The 12185-nt window shown below is 36.0% G+C and overlaps 1 protein-coding gene across 1 annotated transcript in view; it reads right to left on the bottom strand.

Annotated features, from left to right (window-relative positions):
• vipr2 (vasoactive intestinal peptide receptor 2) overlaps positions 1-12185 on the bottom strand; it is a 63449-nt gene that overhangs the window by 49835 nt on the left and 1429 nt on the right. The gene's annotated exons all lie outside the window — the stretch shown is intronic.

Genomic DNA, 12185 nt, shown 5'->3' with positions numbered 1-12185 from the left:
CTGCTGCTATGGTTCAGCTGGAAAAAATGAATAAACTTTTCGAGGTGTTTATGGAAGACACAAGCCTAAAACACAGGCTGGAGTCATTTCTAGTTATCAGTGTTAGTAGCTCACACACGCACAGCAATTTATCATCTAATCTTATACACATTAGGGAGAGTGGGGTAATCCAAACACATTTTAGCTTTTGCTAAATAAATTTAAACCTCTTTTTAAGCCATGCTAATATTTCTTATACAAGAAGCCTATACATTTCACTTACAAAATGAAATAATGTAAATGCCTCCAGCACATACAGTTTTTGAGCAATTCAGCCAAAATCCCCACAGGCCAGCAGGTTGTACAGTTACTGAAAAGTATGAGAAATCTATGTTAACCCAATAATTTAATTCAAGACTATGTTGCTTGAACCAGACAAACTTTTCAACCTAATTACATAACAATGTCTGCGTCTGCATCAAAGTAAACATGATCACAGAACAGAAGCTGAGTTTTAGGTGGTAAATTAATTTAAACTGCAAAAATAGACGAGGAAACATCATTATGATAGATATTTAGACTACAAAAATAGAAGAGGAGGACATTAGTACGATAAAATAATTATGTAATCTGACTCTGACAAAAAACGTTTGGTGGGTAGAGGGTTGGAGTTACTGGATTTTTGTAACATTGCATTCTCTAGAATGTCAAACTTTATTTTCATTAGCAAAGATAAAGAGTTCAGTACACTAAACTGACAAACAATAAGCCTGAAATACTGCTAAAAAATGGAAAAATTTCAAAACCCCTAATTACAGTCCTGACTTGTCATATTTTTACCCCCCCAAAACAGACATCAATCCAGGTGACTAGGAATGCCTCCATCATTTGTTGGTTTCTGTGATCAGGAAGTTATCTGAAGATTCTACTCCAATTTTTTCTATGTATGACTATAACTGTGTTCGGAATGATTCACTGGTTAACTCATTCACTATGTAACATACAGCATTTACTATGTAGAGAACTAACTTTTTGTTTGTGCGAGGATGTCGTGATACAACATTGCCACATTGCATTATGGTACACATTATGGTACAAATTCTAGCGCACGCTGTCTTTTTGTCACTTTTTGTGACGCTTTTTTCAGTGTTTGATAGAGAATTAGATAGGGAATAAAATGTATTGTTGAGATTTCGAACAGCACCACCATATAGTGCACAATTTCTGTAATAGGGAGTAATTCCAAACATACAGTAGGTTATGTATGTGTGTAATAAACTTTGAACTCTGCTGACCCTGAAGCGCAGCACAGCACCTTCAGAATCAAACTAGTTATTTAAATACAGGTTGTTGGGTGAACCAGGCCTTTTGTTGCGGAGCTCAAAGTCAGTACGCGAAAGCTAGTTTGCTTTATTGAGGCTAGTTTCCATCTGGTCCATTTTCTGCTACCTTAAAAACAAACTACACTACCCCAGTTAACTTCTAAACTGGGGCCAAACTGTGCCCTCTTCACTGTTCAGATCAATATACCAAGTGCTATTATAGACAATAAACGATTTTGGTCACTGTTATATACCCTATTTATTACAATGCACTGATGGATTGTTACAATGCAGAAAAAAACTCAGCACAACAGAGCAATACACTATAGTATTGTACATAGGCTGCAGTTAGGGACACAGCGTAGGTCTGTATGTGAATTATTTACATGAAGCTATAAATGGAGCTACATGACAGTGATCAACAGGATGAATAAAATAAGTGTGAGATTTCTGACTAATTCACATATCTTAGCATTTGCAAAACAGCTTTAAAAATAGACACTTTAATGATTAAAATATGAATCATAAATCAAAATAAAAAATATTTGTCCAATGCTGTCAGTTACAGATCCAGATATGTGGATGTGGGAAAGTGTCAAAAAGCAGGTTCTACTTTGATCTGTTTAACTACTGTTTAAATTCATGTTACAATTTTTCATTTGCTAGATTGTTCCCCCAGCTACTATGTTGTTTACACACTCAATTCCATGTTTTTTGGTCTAACCAAAGTTGATCAAACACCCCATCATTTAAAAGTAAGGCTATATAAGAGATATTTTTTCCCTTAAACTAATTCTGTTTACTTATAGACTACTGTTAATAATTACTACAACAATGTCCTGGTTTGGATCTCATGGTTCTAAATACACAGATTAATTTAAACTAGGCTGTTTTGCATATACATTATAATCATACATTGAACATACATTATAATCATACACAGCAGTTCAATGAAATTACAGATCCATAATATAGTTAATTCGATTGAACATAATCAAGAAAACTGGTATGTCAGGCTGCAGATCTGATTGGATCCAGGAACCACACACAGTTGGAAACGCCTGAACACTAGTACTGACTACATGTCCATTCCTCATACGAAGTTAGACAACATGATCAATCAGAAAGACAAACTTTAATGTGAAACCTCCACTGAGATGTTGAATAGTGTTCTAAATTGGGGCTAATGTAATGGAAACTGAAGCTAATCTAATCCCTAATGGCAACACTGCTGGCTGCCAAAAATTCACTGGATCACAGCTTGGGGTTCAGTCCCAGCCCCAGGAGGCCAGACACACACGATTTTAGAGATACATATCCATAATATTACATAATAAGACATAACATGCAGAATGCTTTTTATTTTATTCAAATTTTCTCCCCAGTTTTAGTTTAGTCCAGTTCTGTTACATCAGCTAACAGATGCGTAAACTGGCTAGGATCGTGCTAAGTGATGGGAGAGAGGGAAGGCCATCCTACCCAACTAAAGAAGAGAGACTAAGGCTAATTGTGCTCCCTGGGACTCCCAGCCATGGACTGAATAACCAGTGATTGACACAATGATGGGGCCAGTGCTTAGATGGTTAGAAAACATGGGAACTGAATGTGTAAACAATTGAAAATGAATAATTCAATTTAAAGTTTATACTTTTTTACAAACCAACAAAGGCCTCAGGTCAGTGTTCAGTATTCAACACACACTGCTTTAAAAACAACAGACACTTCTTGCTCTGGAAAAGAACTGGCGCATCACTAGCATACTGTGAATTTCCATACCGTCACTCTAAGTAAGTTATTGTGATTATTTTAGAGCAGCTGTTAGCCTGCTTGACGTCCTGTGCAAATAATGTGCTAGCAGTGCTTTAAACAACATAAAACAAATCACGAGCATGCAACCCACTTTGGATTTACAGCCCACTTTTGCAAGGATTAATGCTTGGCCTAATGAAAAATAATCGGGAGGTATTTAGCGTGCTGGATAATCCTCCTGTAACAGTGATATGACTGCAGGGAGAGGGAGAGAAGTCCAGGGCCGCCCGGCGCTCTGTGGAAAATGTGTCGTCCCAGATGGACTGAATATCCCAAGCTGAGAAGTAGAGGCAGAGAAACGTTGGCTGTTGGCACTCATGGCAACTCTGACTGTCAGTAAGGGGTTTTAGCCATCATCTGCCGCATTAGTGTCCCCACAGAGCTTGTGTCAAAATTTCTGCAGCGCAATAAAGATCAAGCATTAATTCTGTTACAGCATTAATGCTCCCACTGAGCTTGTGTCAATGTTTCGGCAGGGCAATTAAAGGGCCCAGGTCATGGTAATTTTTTATTTTATTTTACTATAATAGTGTATGTACTCGCCAGTCCAATATGTGTTTGAAGAAAGCTTTATTTCAAGTTTAAAAAAAGCAAAAAAGACAGCTTTAAATACGAAAGATGCAGTTCATGCATTTTATTATAAAACAATTTATATTTTGCCCAATTACAGTACAGGAGCTCAGTGTAGGGCAGGGGGTTCGATACCTGGGTTTGGCGGAACACCACTGTTGGGCCCTTGAGCAAGGCCTATAACCTGCGTTGGCTGCCCACTGCTCCGGGCATGTGTTCTCACAAAATCAATGTGTGTGTTTTTTTAGAATGTACTCACTAGTGTGTATGTGTGTGTTCACTTTACGGATGGGTTAAAAGCGGAGGCCAAATTCCATCTGTGCCTCGCACAAGTATGGTCTATATGGTTGTCCTGTCTTGTCTTGACATAGCAAACTCAAGCTATTATAAACTAATTTAACTCCCATACTGCTATTTGAGAGATTAAAAGAAGAAAAACTAATGTTTTAATAGGATTTGGACTCCCGAAAATAAATATAATGAGAACGCTGGGCAAGACACATACTATTGACTTCAACTACACTAACTATATGATAGCTGACTGACTAACAACTGTTAAGAACACACTGACAAGTTTATGCTAATATCAGACACAACACCACATAATCAAAAATAGCATAATTAACTAATTAACTGCTTGACAACTGGACAACAACTCAGCTACTTCATCTAACCCCACCTTCTCAAGAAGCAAAGTAACGTTTTGAAAAATGATTTCTAGAGGAAATTTAATCTGCCTGTATTAAGATATAACTGTTGTAATTAGTCACTAAAGATGGACAGACAGGTTAAAGGAGGAAAATTAAATGTAATATTGTCTATTTTTTCATTAAATCAGATGGGGATTGGGGAGTTTTACATCATACTGCAACCAGCCAGCAGAGCTGCTGGACCTGTGGTAGCTTCTTTATGCGATGTGTTGTCCATGTTTTTCTACATTCATTGTTTTAACCTAAAAATGAACATAAAAAATGTACTGGTCCACCGTTTTTGTACATATGGTTACAGTAAATTAAGAGCCATTTTCAGTTCAGTCCCCCCTTAAAATACGTAAATATGTAAAAATATATTACATATTTTGCATTAGGCATTTTTTGTACAAGTTCAAAGTAATTCCACAATGCACAACACTGAATCAAAAACATTTCACACCTAATAAACTTTGATGTTTAATAATAAACCAACCACTACTCTAAACCAATCAGATTAAACATTAAAATCACCTGCCTGATACAGTGTATCCACTACACCATCTCTGACTCACCGTGGCGTGGACTCCACAAAACCTCTGTAGGTCTCCTGTGGTGTCTGGCACCAAAACATTCACAGCAGATCCTTTTAAGTCTTGTAAGTTGTGAGGTGGGTCCTTTGAGGATCACATCAGTGAGCCCTGAGCACCCAAGATTCTGAACTTGGTTCACTAATTATCTATTTTCACAGCATTTTTGGTAGCTACTACCCACCATAAGACCTGCCACTGTGCTAGCTTAGTCATCTATCCAGTCATGTTTTAGGATTTTACACCTGCACATTTTCCCTGCTTCCAACACATTACTTAAATAACTGTCTATTCACTTGCTAATATTTGAATTTAACCAAACAATTCATTTTAATGTTTCAACAAATAACCATATCACAACAACCTGGAATAATTAACACATTTTGATTAGAACAAGCCACTAAAAATGCACTAAAAGTGTAAAACCAAAACACCAATAATACTTGCAGCATTGTGAATTTATAACCAACACAGCTATTGAATTTCAAGAAACAATCAGTACTAAGTAAGAACAAGCGTGTAAAATGCCAAATTTTACACAAATTTCAAAAGTCCAATTTGCAAACATTGCAAAGAGTTGTCTGCCCCGCCCACCCCTACCCATATGGGTTGCCAGACTGACACACAGTGGCAAACAACAAAGAGTCTGTAAGTAAGTTTGCAAATAAGTTTGCAACGTTTCTATCGTTTACATATTATAAACCAGTTCATGTGGCCGGTCTGCTCGTCCGTTGTGACTGATATAAAGAGTTTGGGCGCCCCTGATCATTTTCATGATTTTCCTTTATAAATCATTGGTTGTTCGGATCAGCAATTTCAGTTAAATATATCATACAGCAAACAGTGATATATGAGGAGAGAAATTACATTTTTAGGATTTAAGGATTTACAGAAAGTGTGCAATAATACTTTAAACAAAATAAGGCAAGTGCATAAATTTGGGCACCCCAACAGAAAAAATACATCAATATTTAGTAGATCCTCCTTTTGTAGAAATAACAGCCTCTAAACGCTCCCTATAGCTTCCAATGAAAGTCTGCATGAATGCCTTAGTAGATTTTTATCAGTGTTTAGGGTCGCAGTCTTGTTTAAGTATCCAGCTTTGGCACTACTTCAACTTGTGCTGGGGCTGGATAGGCATGGCAATGTTAACCACTATAGTCCAAATCACCTTAGCTAGTTATTTTAAATACTAGCTGCCTTGATAACTCAGCTTGAATGTTAAAATGGCTTAAAATTACCTATCTATGGTTAATAAACCTTTATGAAGCTCAGATATGACCTGTTTAGAAGAATAAAAGACAGTTTACCTTTATTTATGGCTGCAACACACTGTTTGCATACTGTTGCATTATATACCTGGCAACCCGGTTGTGGATATGGGACTCGGGGAATGACGGTGGGCAGGTTTGGAGCCCAATTGAACCCACATAGATCACTGTGAGGTACCAAACAGTTATAAGAAGAACATACTGGTCAAAGTTCTTTTGACAAGAGCTGACAGTGCTTAAACTCACGCATGTTTTCTTAATATTTGATAAAAGATCCTGATTAGGTTATGAATTACAAAAGTATAAATATAATCCTAATGATCTTTGAAGTCTGATTAGCAGGAGACATATTTGACTATAAAGTGTAAATGTGGCTAAAATCTTATGAGGATTCAATCCAGATACTAATCCTACATCACCACAAAAACAGCACACAACACTCTGGCAATGACCTGGCAAAATCTTCTGCTGAAATATTGATTTTTTTGTACATTCCCAAGCCAACAATTTTGACACAACTTTCATTCTATTGAAACAGCTGTGTAAATGTTTGGGGTAAACAAAGATCTGATTATAGTAAATGTTTGGGCATGTTTTCTACAAGCAGCGCTTGTTGTGTACTGACTCATTTTGGTGTGAATGATTAATCGGGTAATTTATATCGTGATTTCTTGTACAAATCAGCCATAAACAATGTACAAACAATGTACAAACACTGTGTTATAACATGTATAATAAAATGATAATCCTCATTTACTGCAATCCAAGCAATAGTTAAATGTGATAGTGTTAAATTAACCCTTTTAGTGTTAAATGATTACTATGGATGTCAAAATTTTGCTTCCACAGTGCCAAGTTAGCACTAATAATGTTGGCTTTACTATGCATGCACATTAACAAAACAAACTTTTTCTTATAATAATAAGAACGTTTTCTTATAATAATAATAATAAATAATGGGTAATTATTTAAGAATAGTGGTGTAAAAATGTTGTAAAACAGTTTTTGCTTCATGAAATTCTTATGGAAATAAAACAACACAATCTGTATAGGATCTATAACATCAAGTATGTAAAATGTTTCTTTCCATTACATTAGTAGTGGTTAATCAAAATGGACAGTGACAATCATATCTTCTACAGAAGCATCTACAGAACTTGTCCATATTCTAATTTATTATCGAATTTGGTAACACTTTACTTGGATGGTCCAATTGATGGCCTCGTTGATGCTCGACTGACATTCAACTAACATTCAACTGAATGTCTGTTAACTGCAACTTAACCGTATGTTGCATGTAAATGATTCAAAATAGAACATAACCCTACAGCTAACCCAAACCTTAACCATTAATCAACCCTAAAATCTAACCCTACACCTAACCCTAACCTTAACCCTTAATCAACCCTAAAATCTAACCCTACAGCTAACCCAAACCTTAAGCATTAATCAACCCTAAAATCTAACCCTACACCTAACCCTAACCTTAAGCATTAATCAACCCTAAAATCTAACCCTACACTTAACCCTAACCTTAACCATTAATCAACCCTAAAATCTAACCCTACACCTAACCCTAACCTTAACCATTAATCAACACTAAAATCTAACCCTACAGCTAAGCCTAACCTTAACCAATAATCAACCCTAAAATCTAACCCGACACCTAACCATAACCTTAACCATTAATTAACCCTAAAATCTAACCCTACACCTAACCCTAACCTTAACCCTTAATCAACCCTAAAATCTAACCCTACATCTAACCCTAACCTTAAGCATTAATCAATCCTTAAATCTAACCCTACATCTAACCCTAACCTTAAGCATTAATCAACCCTAAAATCTAACCCTACACATAACCCAAACCTTAACCATTAATCAACCCTAAAATCTAACCCTACACCTAACCCTAACCTTAAGCATTAATCAATCCTTAAATCTAACCCTACATCTAACCCAAACCTTAACCATTAATCAACCCTAAAATCTAACCCTACACCTAACCCTAACCTTAAGCATTAATCAACCCTAAAATCTAACCCTACATCTAACCCTAACCTTAAGCATTAATCAACCCTAAAATCTAACCCTACACATAACCCAAACCTTAACCATTAATCAACCCTAAAATCTAACCCTACACCTAACCCTAACCTTAAGCATTAATCAATCCTAAAATCTAACCCTACACTTAACCCTAACCTTAACCCTTAACCAACCCTAAAATCTAACCCTACACCTAACCCTAACCTTAAGCATTAATCAACCCTAAAATCTAACCCTACATCTAACCCTAACCTTAAGCATTAATCAACCCTAAAATCTAACCCTACACATAACCCAAACCTTAACCATTAATCAACCCTAAAATCTATCCCTACACTTAACCCTAACCTTAACCATTAATCAACCCTAAAATCTAACCCTACACTTAACCCTAACCTTAACCATTAATCAACCCTAAAATCTAACCCTACAGCTAAGCCTAACCTTAACCAATAATCAACCCTAAAATCTAACCCTACACTTAACCCTAACCTTAACCATTAATCAACCCTAAAATCTAACCCTACCCTTAACCCTTAATCAACCATAAAATCAAACCCTACACCTAACCCTAACCTTAACCATTAATCAACCCTAAAATCTAACTCTACACTTAACCCTAACCTTAATACTTAATCAACCCTAAATTTAACCCTATAGCTAACCCTAACCTTGACCATTAACCAACCCTAAAATCTAACCCTACACCTAACCCTAACCTTAACCCTTAATCAACCCTAAAATCTAACCCCACACCTAACCCTAACCTTAACCCTTAATCAACCCTAAAATCTAACCGTACACTTAACCCTAACCCTAACCTAAACTTTAACTCTAACTCTAAACCTAATGCTAAAATGTTAAGATTAGAGTTTGGATCAGAGTTGGAGATAGGGTTACGTTTAATAGAGAATAATTTACTTTCACCTTTCAGTTCAATTGCATTTAATAGCACGCAGTTGAATGTTGGTTGAATGTCAGTTGAGCATCATCAAATGAACCATCCAAGTAAAGTGTTACCTCGAATTCAAGGTCAACTACAAATATAATGTTTTTTTTAAGTAATCCGGATTCGAGCAGAAGTGAGGGAGCCAATGGTAATAATGGATTTGGACTATAATTCAAGCTTAAAGGCAGACAGTACAAACTCTGCTCATATGAAATTCAATCTAATAAGACCCAAGCTTTTCTTGTCAACTTGTTATCCACAAAGAAAGATAAACCCAGATTCAAGAGAGGTCACACTCAGTATAAGCCACAATATCGTGAGAATGCAGACACAGGATCTGATGATGAAAAGCTAGTGTGCGTATATGCAAACGAGACAGTTTTTGTGGTCTCTCTGTGGAGCTCTTTCTGCATGTCTCCCTCAGGGGAAAGCCCATATGGTCATATAAAACAGAGCTTTAATGAAGTCCTGTCTGAAATGTTTCGTAAGCTATTCCATTACTAAATAATACAACTGCATCTGACACCCATTCATAGGTATAATCACATATATGTGTACATATATGGCCTATAAGCCTGATTTAACAATTTGCATATCCTCTATGTGGTTTATTTCAGTTTGGTTTCACACAATGTTCAGCAAACACTGTGAACATCTTCCAACTGCTGCATTCCCAACATGTTTACAGGGCAAAACAGCATTTTTTTCACGACTGAGTGGCTACTACAACAGCACATTGTCTAAAGGTTCTCATTAAAGGGGCTGTTGCCAAGAATGGTTAGCAGTAGTATAGTTCCCAAAGTTATTTGTGGAATTTCATGAGTTGCTTCTGTACGGTTCACTGGTTACCACAACCAGCGTATTGCCCGTTCTTGTCATTATTGCTGGGTCACTTGGAGATCTTACCAGAATGAAAGCATAATTGCAGGAGAACATTCTCTACTGGTTATTTTTGGGTGAGCAGGGTTAAGTGTTTAGAAGATGATGTTTTTTGTGAACTGCAACATTAAATGCAATGGTTTTATATTGAATCTTAGCAACTCAAATAAGCAACACATGGGTTTCTTTACGGGCTATTTATAGTACTAAAGGGATACCACTGTGATAGAAAGTGTCAATGTTAAATAGTAGTGTAAAATAAACATTTTTTTGGAAACAGTGGGATTAGAAATGTACTTACAAAAACACTAAGAGTACACAGAGGTTTTAATCCTGGAGTAAAGCAGTGATGTAGAGCGCAGAGGTTCAAAAATATTACTAACACACAATTAAACAGAGTTGGTGTTAATCATGGAGTTGGAGAAACTGAGGACATGTCTGCTTTCATAATGTCAACAAGTATTCTTTAAATACTTAATATGGCACTGCATTATTGCCATTAGGCCTATATACACATTAAATGTCTAACTGTTTATGCACACCCCTACTAATAAATGCATTGAGCTACTTTAAGTTGCACCCTTTGCTGACACAGATGAACACACAGAGCTTGTCTAGTGCCTGTAGGGAAGTATTACCAGTAGAATAGTACTCTATTCTATAGCCAGTTCTCAATCCAATGCTTTTGGAATGAGCTGGGAAGTTAAGGAAGAGGTAGGGTGGTGATCAGACAACACCCTGACATTGTAACACCTGATTGCTGACCTCCTGATTGGAGGTCTCCCGTGGACCATAGCAGCAGTTCCTCCAACAAATACATTTGATTTTGGATGAAACAATAAATTGCCCTGTGTCCAAATACTTTTGTGCACATACTGTATCAGGTTTTTCAACAGTGTTCTCTAAGTGACTTTACTTACACCCCCAATTTGTAACATGCAATACAATAGTATGTCATGTTTTAGGCATGTATTCTGAGAAATGTATATCAAAAAGCAGTTAAAATGGCTATTTACGGTTTATGTGTTCAGTAAAATACTAATATTATAATGAAAAAGCTGTGCTTTTACTGTAAGCGTGCTGGTATGTTCCTTTAAACGTTTCCAATCCTGTATCTTTGGCAGCTCAATATCTACAGTCCAATACCTGGCTCATCATTACTTAACTACATTGGATCAGTTGTCCCAGTATAGAACTTATCAAATTCATGTTTTCGTTCATAGAATCATTCAGAGAAATCTGGAAGCAGATCAAGCTTATTTTTATCACTTTTCACTTATTCTTTGTGTCTTTCTAATGATATACGATGTTTGTACAAGCAAAACATACATATCTCCCAGATTAATGACTTTAAGGAAAGAGCTTGGATGCACAGACCTGTATTATTGTATATGCTGTTATGCCTGCTCTGCAGTCTGTGCATGGTGTCATAGACTTAATTTTTTTATAATCTTACACTATATGTGTTGTTTCACCTGCGTCAAAGAAAGACATGCCTAGCCATGCAAACTTCCAGGACACATCCAGACAACAGACAAAAGGCCTTGTCCAACACGTTCTGAAAACCAGTGTGAGCAAAATGGGTTAACCCATTCATATCCAAATAATAAAAATGTTTAGTCTGAAAAGGAAAATGCTGAAGACTTTGTTTTTGCCTAAAAGAAACATCGGATTTTGCAATATTTTGATGTTCTGTAACATATATATATATATATATATATATATATATATATATATATATATATATATATATATATATATATATATATATAGCACCATCACACTTTTTTGTCCAAAATTCACATTTAGATTTTTGTTTATTTAATAAAACTGACAACATTATGCAGCTAGACCACTTTTGTTGGAAATAGTGCTAAAACAGTGGCGGTTATTACTTTAGTTCCAAAAAATAAATAAAATCTGTGCCATAATGGGTTATGCCATTCATCGCCAGACATCAATGATCCAATATGTCCTGATATTAAAAATACAACTTTGTGTAGCCAATGTTGTATTAAAATAAACTACAGTGGGCAGATAATAATAATGATAATAATAATAATAATAATAATAATAAT

Source organism: Astyanax mexicanus, chromosome 1, assembly GCF_023375975.1.
Source record: "Astyanax mexicanus isolate ESR-SI-001 chromosome 1, AstMex3_surface, whole genome shotgun sequence".
Taxonomy (NCBI): Eukaryota; Metazoa; Chordata; class Actinopteri; order Characiformes; family Acestrorhamphidae; genus Astyanax; species Astyanax mexicanus.
This window is presented reverse-complemented; position numbering and strand designations above follow the sequence as displayed.